Source organism: Struthio camelus, chromosome 5 (genome assembly GCF_040807025.1).
Source record: "Struthio camelus isolate bStrCam1 chromosome 5, bStrCam1.hap1, whole genome shotgun sequence".
NCBI classification, from domain to species: Eukaryota; Metazoa; Chordata; class Aves; order Struthioniformes; family Struthionidae; genus Struthio; species Struthio camelus.
The window spans coordinates 45,624,004-45,636,785 of record NC_090946.1 but is presented as its reverse complement, the minus strand read 5'-3'; positions in this window follow the sequence as shown (position 1 = coordinate 45,636,785).

Here is a 12,782-nt window from a genome sequence, read left to right as displayed (position 1 = left end):
GGAGTTTTCAAGGAATACATCCTTCATAAATATTTTCTTAGCTAAGGTTCCTTGTTGTTGTTTGCCAGTTATCTTTAACTTGCATCATTTTGATACAGCTTCCCCCCTTGCCTTTTAACAGAACATGTTTGTTTTTCATTCTTCAGTAGATTGTGCATATGGATAACAAGAACACTTGCTGTGCTCATTTGGTAGAGAGTAGCAGTTCTACTGTGGGAATCAGCATATACTGATTATTTATGTTATTATTAGAATATACTAATATTCTCTTTCTTCCTAGTAGAATTAATTGGACATAGGCATGTACAGAGGTCAGAGGAAGAACAAAGCTGGTCTGTAGATAAAATTTCTGCGTATGTCTTCATCCCTAATTGTTACATGGAGTGAAAATGTGCTCTTTTACCAGACATCGCTATTCAAGCTCTGTTTCTCTTTTTTGCATGCCTGCTTTTCTCTTCTTTCTGTCTGATCCTTTTCTTGTGATTCCCTCTTTCCTCACGGTAACACTGGGACTTCACCTTTGAACTTCTTCCTGTGCCTCTCTTGGTCTATCTGGCAGTGATCAGATGTGGAAGAATCCTTGCTGACTGTAATGCTGTACTTCGAAGTAGTGCAAGTCGGTTCAGGAATACCTGAATCGTAGTACTTAGGCTGACTGTAGATTCAGGTACCATCCTTCACCTGATTATGCTAGTCAGTCATGATGGCCATACGTCTACCTCTTTTTTTTTTTTTTTTTTAAAAAAAAAAAACCACCTAGATTTTTGAACTGGAGTATTCATCTAGGTTGCCCCAGGTATGTTGCCTATATAGTAAGACCTGCCTACATTAAACAGGGTACATCAATTCTTTCTCCAAGGGGGGAGAATTGCCATGCCTCTTCACAGGCTGACTTTGACAACATGGGATTTTCCCTACAGTCGCTTGTCATTTTGTAAGTTTGCCCAAGGGGGACTGCCAGAGATGGAAGAAAGAATTTAGCCCTTTTATCTGGCATTTGATGCTACTTTCCTCAAACTAAGCCTTACAGGTTAGTGGGGAGCATGCTCCAGCTGCTGGGATCCCAAAACCTGTCTTGGTTTATGAATTCCCTGTAAAACTTGCCTCTACCCTTTCCATTTGAGGTGTTTTGCCCTGGTGAAACCAACGTTTCAATGCCTATCAGATTCCCCCAGGTCCATATGAGACGTGATGGAAGCTTGAAAGAAAGGCAGATTTTATTCTGGCAAAGCGAAGGGTCAAGGTTTTTAATTACAAATTTGAAAGCACCTTTACCTCAGGAAATATTAAAATTCAATTTAAAAACTGCCAAGTTAAGGTATGTCATAAGCTAATCTTCTTCTCCCTTCTCATAGGTAGGATCTCTCTGAGGCTGTGCGTGGCTGCCTGTCTGACACAGAATCAGGCTGCTGCGCTCCAGATTCTAGGCCCTTGTACCCATTTCAGCTGTGTATGAAGTTGAGCAGGTACCATGCAAGTTACCACTGTACAAAATGCTGCTGTCAATGAAGAATTGGTTGTTTGAGTGTGACAAGTCAGGATGCCAAAATGATGTCAAAAAGCTTCTAGAAGCTCTTGCTCCAAGATCTCTCTCAGCAGTTTTAGGTGCAAATTTCCTAGGCTCAAGCATGGGCTGTACCTGGCCCAGTTAAGTCTGCAGAGGGCTGTGCTGTGGGGAAGGAGGATAATGAGGGAGAAGGGTGATCAGCCTGCAGTCCCTTTCCCTTTGTCCTTGCTGCTGGGAGAAGAGACTATATGGAGATGGGGTTGCCCCGGAAGAGGGTAATTTGAAGTTACTTTGAAGTCCTCTGGTGTGGTAAAATTCATTATTTGTAATGCTGTTGGGAAACCTTAAGGTAACAATCTTTCTTGCTGTATTTTTTTCATATACTTTCTTGTTGTGGCTCACTTAGCACTTTTCTAAGAACATGGCCAGGTTCCTGTTTCCAGAGACACTCCTCTGGAGCTGGAGTACTGACAGCCTCTGTGCTATGCTAGCTTGCCTTCCCACATGGGATAGAAACTGATTTCTGTCTTCCCAAACATTACAGTTTGCCTCTTTTGTGGCTGTGCAGTACCTCACATATTATTACGTCGTGCAGGAAGTACCAGGTGTGTGTCCTTCAGGAGGACAGCAAAATCCCTTGTGGGAAAACGGCGGCCTGGCTACATATGACTTTTTCCCACAGCTGATCCAGATGAACAGGCTGATATATTCCTGCCTGGGGAGATGCCACAGTAGTCTAGACCTATTCCTTATTGCCTTCTTCATTCCCGTGGTCTGATAAAACTGTCATCCCCTTGATGTTCTCTAGTTCTTTGTAGATCAGGGCCTTTTTAAAGCCCTGTCTCATTTCTGTATTGTATTAGTGGCACAAGGGGCCTTTGCCACCCTCAAGGGTATGTTGTTCTGCAGAAGGGGAGAAGCAGTATGAAGTAAGTGCAAAGAAGACATACCCATCTTCCTCTGTAAGTTCTTAAGGGATCCACAGCGTGCCCTCTTGTATTAGCCTGGCATCAAGGCACTTTTGTTAATTGCATTACCCTCTCTACCTGTATCAACAAGGGAGCAAACATGGTCAAGTTCAGGAAGGAAAAAGCAAGAAGGCAAATAAACACGCGTGGAGAATAATTCCTCATGTGCTCATAAGAGGCTCCTCTTGCACTGTCAATTCCACTGCAAACAGCAAGCAACTGTGGCAAGGATTTGCTGCACCAAGTTTAGTGCTGCGCCCTCATTTCCTGCCTTAACTATCACTGTACTTGTTTCTATCTTGAATTTGCAAGTGATACTACCTGGGGTGTCGGTGAGGTTGGTCAGCAGAAGCAAGGCAAAAACATCTTTCTCTTATTATTTTTCTTTGCAAGCTATTGGATTAGTACAGCTTCTGAGATGGAGGAAAAAAGGAGGACTGAACTAAGGCTTTTACTATAAAATAGAGATGTGATCTCTAGATAACAAGAAACCGTCTCCTTGCACAAGAAAAGCTCCAGCTTCAGCTATAGAGGATATAAAGTATGGCTTCTATCTTTCTTTGCTTAAAGAAGGGAAAGATTGCTCAGAGGTTAAGGAGCAAAAGAGATAAGACATTTATATATCTCAGTGGCAATGTGATGTATCTAGGAACAAGGTCCTATGCAGCTATCAGAAATGCAGGCTTAAGAGAAAAAGTGTATGGCCAAGCGCCCTCCACAGAAAACTGTTCCTCTAAGAAGCTGTTTATCATTGTAGTGTGCTCTGTAGGGATCTGAATGTCTCTCTCTCACATTTATTAACAGGAAGCCCTTTCCAACTGAAAGTCCTTTGCAAAATGCCAAACAGGGCTTTGCATTAGCTGAGCTCTGTCAATTGTTCTTCCCTTTTTTTCTGTGCCCTGACTCTTAAGACATTTCGCCATAAATAAGAGCAGAGAGACTTTGACTGCTGATGGCAAGCTGTCAAAATATGAATGGGACGTTCTTCAAATGTACTGTGAATAAAAATTCTTATCCCTCCTTTTCTAGCAATGACTATGGAGAGCCCAAATTTTAGCTAAAAGTTGGGGTGTATAGCTTTATGTCAGATTTTTGCCATTTGGATAATGTTTTCCATATACTTTGCAAGATTTACACCCTCCGTTTTCCTCTCTCATTCTCCTGTGATATATGTATGGGTAGCAATACGAGATGATGGTGTCTCAAAACATTTTGTTGGTCTTAAAGACCAGCTCCGTTTTACAGTGATTTTCCCCATACTGTAAAGGGAGTCTGTCCAAGCAGTAAGACTAGAACTGAAGAAATCCTTACCCTGGAAAATATCGGACTAGACTGTCCATCTCTTGGCCAATTGTTTTTGGGGGAGAAAATTGCTATAAATAAAACGGGCCTTCAAGTGCGAGATGATCTGTGCATGGTAGCCATAGGTGATGACCACTAGATGGTGCTGAGCATTAGACTCTCAAAAATATCCAGGTATCTTTTTTTCCCTGCCCTGTAAATGGGCATTAGGATTTTCACGCCGCTGGGCTTTGGCCCTAGTAGCACCATACACCCCAATTTGGCTCCACTGCTTTGGAGGTTTCCACTTTGTAGTGAAATACTGACTGGTGCTTCCTACCAGCAGTGTAGCAGCTTTGGACAAAGAGGTCAGGAGGTGGGTGTAAGTACAGGTGGGTGTAAGAGCTGGCATCTCGCACCAAGCTCTTTTTTTTTTTTTTTTTAAAGGGGGAGGGGTGGTATCTTTATTTCACTTGGTTGGAATAATCACCAGTTAAAAATAGAAAAACTTACCCCTAGCCAGCTTCTTTTGGTTGGAGGTATTTCACTGCCAGCTGTGGCTAGTCTGTGAGTTTATAGAAAGAATTCATTCTGCAGGACGGCATGCTGTAGTGGACAAGGATCAAGGATTATTATGCTCCCATAGTTAGCAGGCTGGCACTTAGGTAAAAACCCTCAATCATCTCTCAATCTGCCTTGCCATAACCTTGGAGGGAAAGCAGCTAAGGGAAGCCCAGATGAATCCTTATCCTCCTGACGGTGTCTTCTCCCTGGGAACGGCAAGTCTGGAAAGTGAGTATTGTGCTCTCCGGGGGACACTAGCACGATACTAGTATTTTTTAAGAAAAGCCTGAAAGAACCCAATTCGTCCAGTTTAAAGGAAACAAAAGACTGAGGGACACGGAAATAAATATGTAAAAAATTGTGGGAAAGAGGAGGGAGATTTTCATGGTCAGTTTTCTAGTCTACTGTAGCTAGGACAGAAAGTGATGGACTTAAATATCAACAAAGGAGGTTTGGTCTAGTCATGAGGACAAGCTTCTCTACAGTACTCATCACTTCTTGATATAGGCCACATTGCTTCTGTACAAGGGTGCTGACTGTCTCCCCAGCTGCAAATGATCTATACTGCCCTCTTACAAACCTAGAGGTGATTGAAGTTGAAAGGTTTTAAGTAACTCCGTACATGGACATTTTGCTATCATACTCACTACATGCCCTTCAGTCTTCTGCTGCCGAGACTGACACGCAGCTCTTCTCTGTGAGCTGCTTTGATTAATATGTGCCTGTTCTGGATTTTTATAGCTCTTACAAGATACCACTCATGACTACTTTTTATCAGAAGGAGGTTTTATTTCACTGCTGTGCAGCTGGCTATTGCTGCCACCAAGGAGGTGACCTTGGTACGTGTTCTCTCCTCTTACCTCCTCTCACTATATTTTAGCACGGTGCTTTGCTCTCTCCCAGCCAAGCGCTTCCGAAAAAGACCTATGGGCCAAGTGAGTTTTTTGAAAAACGAAACTTACTAGCTTTCCAAAAATTCCTGCTCCCTTGAGATGTACAAAAATAAACCTCTAACCCTGAACAAACTTTCTCTTGCTAAATAAGGACTCATTTTTAAATCTCAGAGCTTCACTCAGGTGATGGGATGGAGTCAGTAACCTCGCCAGCCCTATATTTCTATAAATGCCTGTCTTGTTTTTTTGTTTTGTTTTTTTAGGAAGTTAAATGAACTGCTCGACAAGGAAGCAAATTATGCTAGAATCAAGATGGGAATACATACCAGTAAAATCAGTATTATTTTCTCACTTTTATCCTTACAGGGCTATACTTAGATCATAAACAAAGAGAAAGGGGGAAGCCTAGGAAATGCCATCAACTCTGAGTTAAAGGGGATTCCAAAAGTGATGTGGTGCTGTGTATGATACACACTGAGCAAAGTACCTCGAATGTAATCTCGCAGGGCTGGAAAGTAGGAGTTGATGTGCCGGACAGAAGTCAAAGTTTAGTTAGTTCAGGATAATTTCTCTGACCATAGAGATGAGCTTGGTTTTCTCTAGACAGTTTGTTTTTCACGCTTTATGTTTTCAGAGTTGAGTGATTGAAAACTGAGTGATAATTTTTATGATAGTTTGAGAAGAGCTAGGCAGAATTTTTCTAGCAAGTCTCCTATCACCAAGAAATGTGATAGCCAGACTCTTGCTGAATTTGAGATGAACTGTGTTGGCAAAAAAGGTTTGTGCTCAACTTCAAAAATCCCATTTTGGTGTTTTCTAAGGCAAACTTTTTTTTTTCTTTTAATCTAGAAGCTTACTGTACTTCTCCAGAGTGCAGGAGTATGGGATGCTTACCTGCAGTGTGTGTGGGTCCTGTGTTCAGCACTTCATCTGAAGCAGTAGCAGGGAACAGGAAGGGTTTCCCACTGCTCAGGGGTGACCTAGGCCCTGAGCTCGCTTGGGAGTGTTACAGTAGCTCCTTTTCCTACATTGTCCGAAGGGAGCAGAGTCTTTTGTGCTATTTAAAAAAAAAAAAAAAAAAAAGTTATTTCAATGTGACCCCAAAGTGAGAATGGTTCTAGTTCAGCTTTCATTTCCAAAAAAAGCAGACAGTTTTCATAGCTTTGTGTGCCTATCAATGGCCCTTTCTATTTCTGTTTTCCAAGCCCCCTAGAGAGACTCTCCACAGCAGGCAGGAAGAGTACAAGAAGCAGCATGGGAGTGTGGCTAGCGGGGAGTCTCGGAGACAGAAGAGCAAGGGGTCACTGCCCAGTGGCAGTGAGGAAAGGTTTGTCCAGCTGCCCCACACTGTGGCCATACAGATACAGCCAGAGCCCCCTCTGGGAATCAGTATTAGAGCATGTTCAGCAGTAACTTGTAATTGCCTTGCTGCGGAGGAGCTGGATGGTAGGAAGGATTTAATATCACCCTACCCTCTCTAAATACCATGTAGCGCGTAGACTCTCAATGAGTTGGCCATTTCAAAAATGGAAGCTAAAATGGCTTCCTGTGTTTCTACCAACATGAATTTCTGAACTGCATTTAGAGTTTAAAGGCGGGGGGGGGGGGGGAACCCTGATGGGTACAACCATGGATAAAATAGTGCTATCCCCATTCTTTAGTTTGCTTAGCCAAAAGACTACTGTACAGACGGATTGTAAGACAGTTAACAGAGCATTTTTTCTAAGGAAAAAATTTCAAGTTTTCATATAGATCGATCTTTGAAGTACTCTACTCTCTAGCTGGCTCTTCTTTCCATTTTACAAATGGGAAATAAAGGCAGCAAAGGTAAAAGTAGTAAGGGCATCTGTGGAATTAAGTGTTTAGGCAGATTTGGTAGTAAGCTAAACAATCTGTTCAGAATTGCATATCTTAACTCCTAAGACTTTAATGCTCTGGATGTGTTGGCTTGGTAAGGCAAAAAAGGCTTCTCCAGTCTCCTTCCTACATTTGACACTGGGCAGTGGTGATAGTGACACCAAAAGATATTGGGGAATGGTGTTAGAGAGACACGGTCTGACTGTTCTCAATTACAATGTATGGTAGGGGAACAGAAGATGCTCCCTACACACATGTGCTAGCCCTGCTGCCCTGTAGACGTGACATGAAGGGGACCAAGAAGGAATTCAAGTTGGTGTGCCTTTTGTGGTCCTTACTGCCTCTGCTGAAATTGTCTGCCTATCAACATCTGCACTGCACACATGCAAATGTAAGGTAACTTGATGATGATCTGTTTTGGGTGATAGGCAATAGCTGCAAGGAGACAGATGAGGAGGTATCTTTCAGGCCTGAGGGACACCACTGCTGTGTCTTCAGCAGTAGAAGACTTGCATGTGAATGGTCCTCGTTAGTTACACTTATGAATGCCCACTGCGATGCATACGGTAACTTATTCTCTAAGCTGCTACAGACTGTCTGAAGAGGACCCTCTGAATGCGTCTTTCTCTGTCATGCTATCTGGATTCTTAGACGTTGCTTACATGCCGTTAGTTATTATTTTGATTGGGGACGGTCTTTTTGTTTGTTTGTTTAACCAAAATGATTTGATGCTGTTAATGGGAGTACAAATGTCTGCTAGGTGGTTATAGTTTATTCCCCTGGCAATGTAGTGCTATAAACACCCTAATTCTATCTCAGTGCTGAGGGAGTGGTACTGATTTAATGCTATCAGTATATTAAAGCAGTATTGCTTTTGTATGAGCAAGCTCTTCTTTCTTTTAACCATGAAAACGTGTAGCAAGTAAATAATAGGGTTTTTTTTAGCAAAACCTCTGATGATAGAGAATAAGGGGTGTTAGATCTGTGTCCCAGCCTCAGGCTGTTGGCAAGGTCTGACAGCAATGCATTTATGCACTGGTGGTGGACTGGGCCCCTCCTGTAACACAGCAGGCTTGTACAAAGGAGCCTGCTGAAGAATTTGGCATTGGAGTGTCACCGAAACAAGGTGGAAGGCTGTTACAGAACTGAAGTCCACTTTGCCTTAGGGATAAAGGACTACAAGAGCAGTTCTGGGGAACTGAGTTCCTTGGTCTCTGCTTTCTTTACTGACCCTGTCATTCCTCCTATGGCCGCTACTCCTCGTTGCTTTTCACATCAAGGGGTCCTAAATCACATACAGTGAACGCAGGAAACATGTCACTGCTTCTTCAGACAGTTCCTGCGAGGAATTCTGCAATGGCTAGTGGCCTAACTATGAATGGAAATTTGGGTGGGCCCCGGTTTATGATGAATGGCTAATGACCTAACAGTCTGATTCCATTGCAAATCATGTCTTCTGCAGATGATTTAAAACAAATTCAGATTTAGATGGATATGATATTAACGTAGAGTCAGCTCAGACCTTTCTCCTCCAGCCAGAGGATGACAAATCTTGCTGGACTCTGTAGTGGCTCTGCTACGGCTACATATTTTTGACAGTGGTTTGCTGTGCCCTAGAGTTTGTGTGTGTTATCTTAATTGCTTTCATACACTGCAGAACGTTCTTCCTCATTATTTGTGCTGCATAAGGCAGCTTTGCGCTCCAGATACTAGCCAGATCTTTTGTCGTTCTTAATTCTCTCCCACTGTACCCTCGATTTGCTAACCCTCAGTTTTGGCCTGCCCTGTCTCCCGTATGAGTAATCCACCTCTGTTCTCACTCTTCTCTCCTACTATACACCTGAAGTTCACTCACTGCAGTAATTGTGCTCTTTTCTAGCAGTCGTGGTGACTAGTTAGTCCCAAAGCGAGCAAGGCAGTGTTGAGTGTGCTGGGAACAGCCCCTTGCTTCCCCTTGCGATGCCTCAGCCTCTCAGCTGAGGAATTCCTGGCATTCTTCTCATGCACAAAATTGCTCCTCTTGTGAGTGCTCTCTCACTGCAGCTCCCACTGAGCTTCCAGGAGGCTCGAGTTTATTTTCTAGATCTGTTGGAAATTTTTCATTGTGATTCTCATTTGTCATTCCCAGCTTTACTGGCTCAGACCTTTCATTTTTCACTTCCTCACATCACAAATGGCTGTCAACCTTTGTTACTTAATGATAGGGCTAGTTTTCTGCTAACTAGCAGAAAACTGTTCTTTTCCTTTGCTATTGATCACTGCGCTTAGCTTTCTTTTCTAGATCCAGGTGCAAGAGCCTGAGGCGTAGAAGAAAGCAGAAGGAAGGAGATGGGAAGAACTGGAGCATTTGCTTCTCTCTGCCCATTAAGGGTTGGGGTTTTTACTTTCCTGAGCGTGGTAGCTTTCCTGCAGCTTGTTCTGCAGACCTCTGTCCTTTCCCTTCCGCTGTGTTTTAAGTCAGTCTGTCTTCTCTTGTAACGTTTCACTTTCTTGTTCGTTGCTCTCCAGTGTCTGCCACATGTACAGCATGCCGAAGACGACCTTTCTGTTTCTGATAGCATGTCGTATTTACTCTGTAGGGAGTGGGAGGATGCACAACATATATTTGTCCCATCGCTATCGTATCATTTTGCATTTCATCACTGTGTGGGCTGGTCACAGTTCTGCTAAGGCCACCTCCAAATTCAGGTGAATCTTAAGGATTTAAGGCCAGTAGTGAGATCACCACCACACAAATCTGTACTGGTTTCAGTAATGGGGCAACCTTTAAGCTGGTTTAGTGTGATGCTTTCAAATCAATTTATGACATAGCTCAAAGTGAGAGGTTTGAACTCAATTTAATTATCCTTGAAGCAGCATTCAGCCCAGATGTATAAGAAAATCAACCCTGTAGAAGCTGTTTGCGGGCTGGAGGGTCACAGTGGGAGCCATACTGGCTGGCCTTTGAGGATGATTTAAATGGCTGGTGTAAGGCCTTGAAGATGGCACTCTGGCAAGGACGATAATGTCTTACTCTAGAGAGTGTTTGGCATGTGGCTTTGCTGGGACTTATGACTATGTTTAATTCATTATTTTAAAAGCATAATCAGCGGAGCTGAAGGGAAGAAAGCACCAACACCAGCCACGCTGGAGCAGGTCTCTGGCAGCGTATAAGGGAGCATCCCGCAGCAGTTACAGGCCTGCCCACGTGGTCTGTCAGCCTCTGTTTTTCCACCTCGCTTGGATGTTTGCAACAGCGTTTCCTCCGAGCCAGCTAAAAACAGTGCAGTTCTGGGTGCACCATGCTGCGTCCATCTCCTGCAGTGCCACGGGAACAGACAAAAAAGATTTGGGGATATTTCTAACAGAGGATCTGGCTGGAAACTGCTGAAAAGGGATCCTGGCGGAGGCCAGCCCGAGAACTGCTGCCCATTTTCTTCTCAGTGAACTTTTGTCCAGGCTGAGCAGCAGGGACAGTGGTGCTTGGGAGGGCCTGTGGGTGCTTTGCTGCCTGGTGCCCTTGGCAGGAACGACCCTCTGCCTCCCAGCCTTGCCCTGCTGCTAATCCTCCTTCTCCTGGAGACAAGGGTCCCACCTGAAACAGCTGCCGATGGCTTGGGAGTCCTGACACTGTGTGCAAAGCCCTTGGAGCGCTATTTCAGCAGCACGCAGTTTTGTGCAGGCAGCGCTCTGCAAGAGGAGGGGACAATCCAACGCCCCTTCCCTCCTTCCCTGCCTCCTTGCAGCTGGCAAACGAGCAGCTTTCACGATCATGTCAAATACAGCGTACCAGAACTTCATCAGCTAAACAGCACTAACTGGGGGCCGCGGTCAGCAGCCCTGCCTTGTGCCCTGCCTGCGTGGGCCGCGCGGTGGGCTCTCCCCCTGCTGAAGTGCAGGCGCTCCAGCAGCCTGGCCTGGCTGCTGGCGTCCCGGGGAGAGATGCACGCTCACGTGGACTTCTCCTGCCGGAGGGGAACAGTGCAGTGGTGGGAGCCCCACAGGCTGCTGTCAAGGCCCTTCCCAGGTTAATGAGATAGCTTTAATGTGTGCATAGCTCGCAGCATCCCAGGCAGCCATTTTAGGGTTGTTTTTGTGTTTTTAAAGGGAAGGTTTGCCTGTTTGAGGGTTAATCTCAGCAGGAGAGAGCAAGGAGTCTGAGGCTGGGAGAGGACCAAGCCTAGTATTTCAAGCCTGCTGTTGCATGCTGTACTTCAGGAACGGGCAGCCCTTCTCTGATTTGTCATTGTGAAGGTGTTTGTCATGGCTTTAGACGCACGAAGGCCCATGCTGGATAGGGCTCACAATAAACTAGGGCATGGGATTGACAACTGTCTAAAACAATAGGGATAGGGCCACTTACAGATAAAACATGTAACACACACTGGATACAGCTAACTATGCCTCTCCTTTTCAGCAAATTAATGCACTCCCAAACTGGACTCTCACAGGTGCTGAGACCTCAGGTTTAACCATCTCTCCACATCCCAGGCTAACTCAGGTCTGGGCTCTTGAGTTTGTAGAAACGAACAGGCTGCAGCATGCTTAGCAAAGTCACAGCCATGTCTGCCCTGCAAACCCACATATGGAGGGAAGTTTTGACTGAGAAATCTCAATCCTACCTTCATATCTGACCCCTGTCTCTGTACTAGGCAAAAACTGAATCCCAGATCCAAATCCCCACAGGGCCCTGAGAAATTTATATCTGGCAGGCCCAGCTTTATAGTATTAGCTCTTTCACAAGAGAAGAGCTAGCAAAGGAGGAGAGAGCAGCTGGCCTTCTGATTTAATGATGCTTTCGGTTTTAAGCACCTGAAAAATGGCAATTTACAATGGTAATTTCTGAGAAAGAGAATGACTCTTCTTCCCCCCTCCCCAGTTTATGAGATTTACAGACACTGGAAATGTCCATGTTTCATTTTTCTTTCATCTACTCCCATGTTTCCCTTTTGACCAACATAGTTATTTATACTGCTCTTAGAATGAGAAGCAGGTTTTGCCTTGTAAATACCAGAAGGACTTAATCCCAGGCCATTACTTGAAAATAATTAGCTGCAGCACCTTATGCCACAGCTGAGAGGTATGAAATGTTGCTCTTCTCCTTGGTGCCACTCTTCAGAGAGGAGTTAATGAAATCAGATATTTGCTCTTGAACACCAAGCTGTGTTAAACCTGTCTCTCTCCAAAAAAAAAAAAAAAAGGCCTTGGGATGTAACTCAAGGAAAGGGAATGCTGTAAGGCCTAGACTTGGGAAATAAAGTTAGGCTTCAAAGCTTACTTTCAGGGATGTGACAAGAGTGGCTGTGAGCAGACCAGGGCTCTGAGAGCACTGCCACCACCACCTAGGGAGGACAAGGAGGTCTGAGGCCTGTCTTTGGACAGAGCAAATCCCCAAAGGCAATGAGGCTACTTGCATGGCAGCCTTTAGAGATGAATCCTACTGCATTTGAGGATGTCACACTCACAGAGCAGAAAAGGTGCTTTATTTATCCGAAATGGTCTTTGTGGGATTGCAAAAGTCCCTGAGGGCTGGGGAATAGAAACCTGTCAAAACAAACCTCCAGTCCTATGGAGCTTCCTAGCCATTGCAGTAAGTGACCAAACGGCCCTTCCAGACTCAGGTGATCTCTCTGGCAACAACTGCCCTCCCCTGCAAGCTCCTCCCTGCATGCCGTGATAAAGGGAAACCTGCTGCCCACCCTTTTGGCTCTGTTTCTTTCCACTATGCTGATA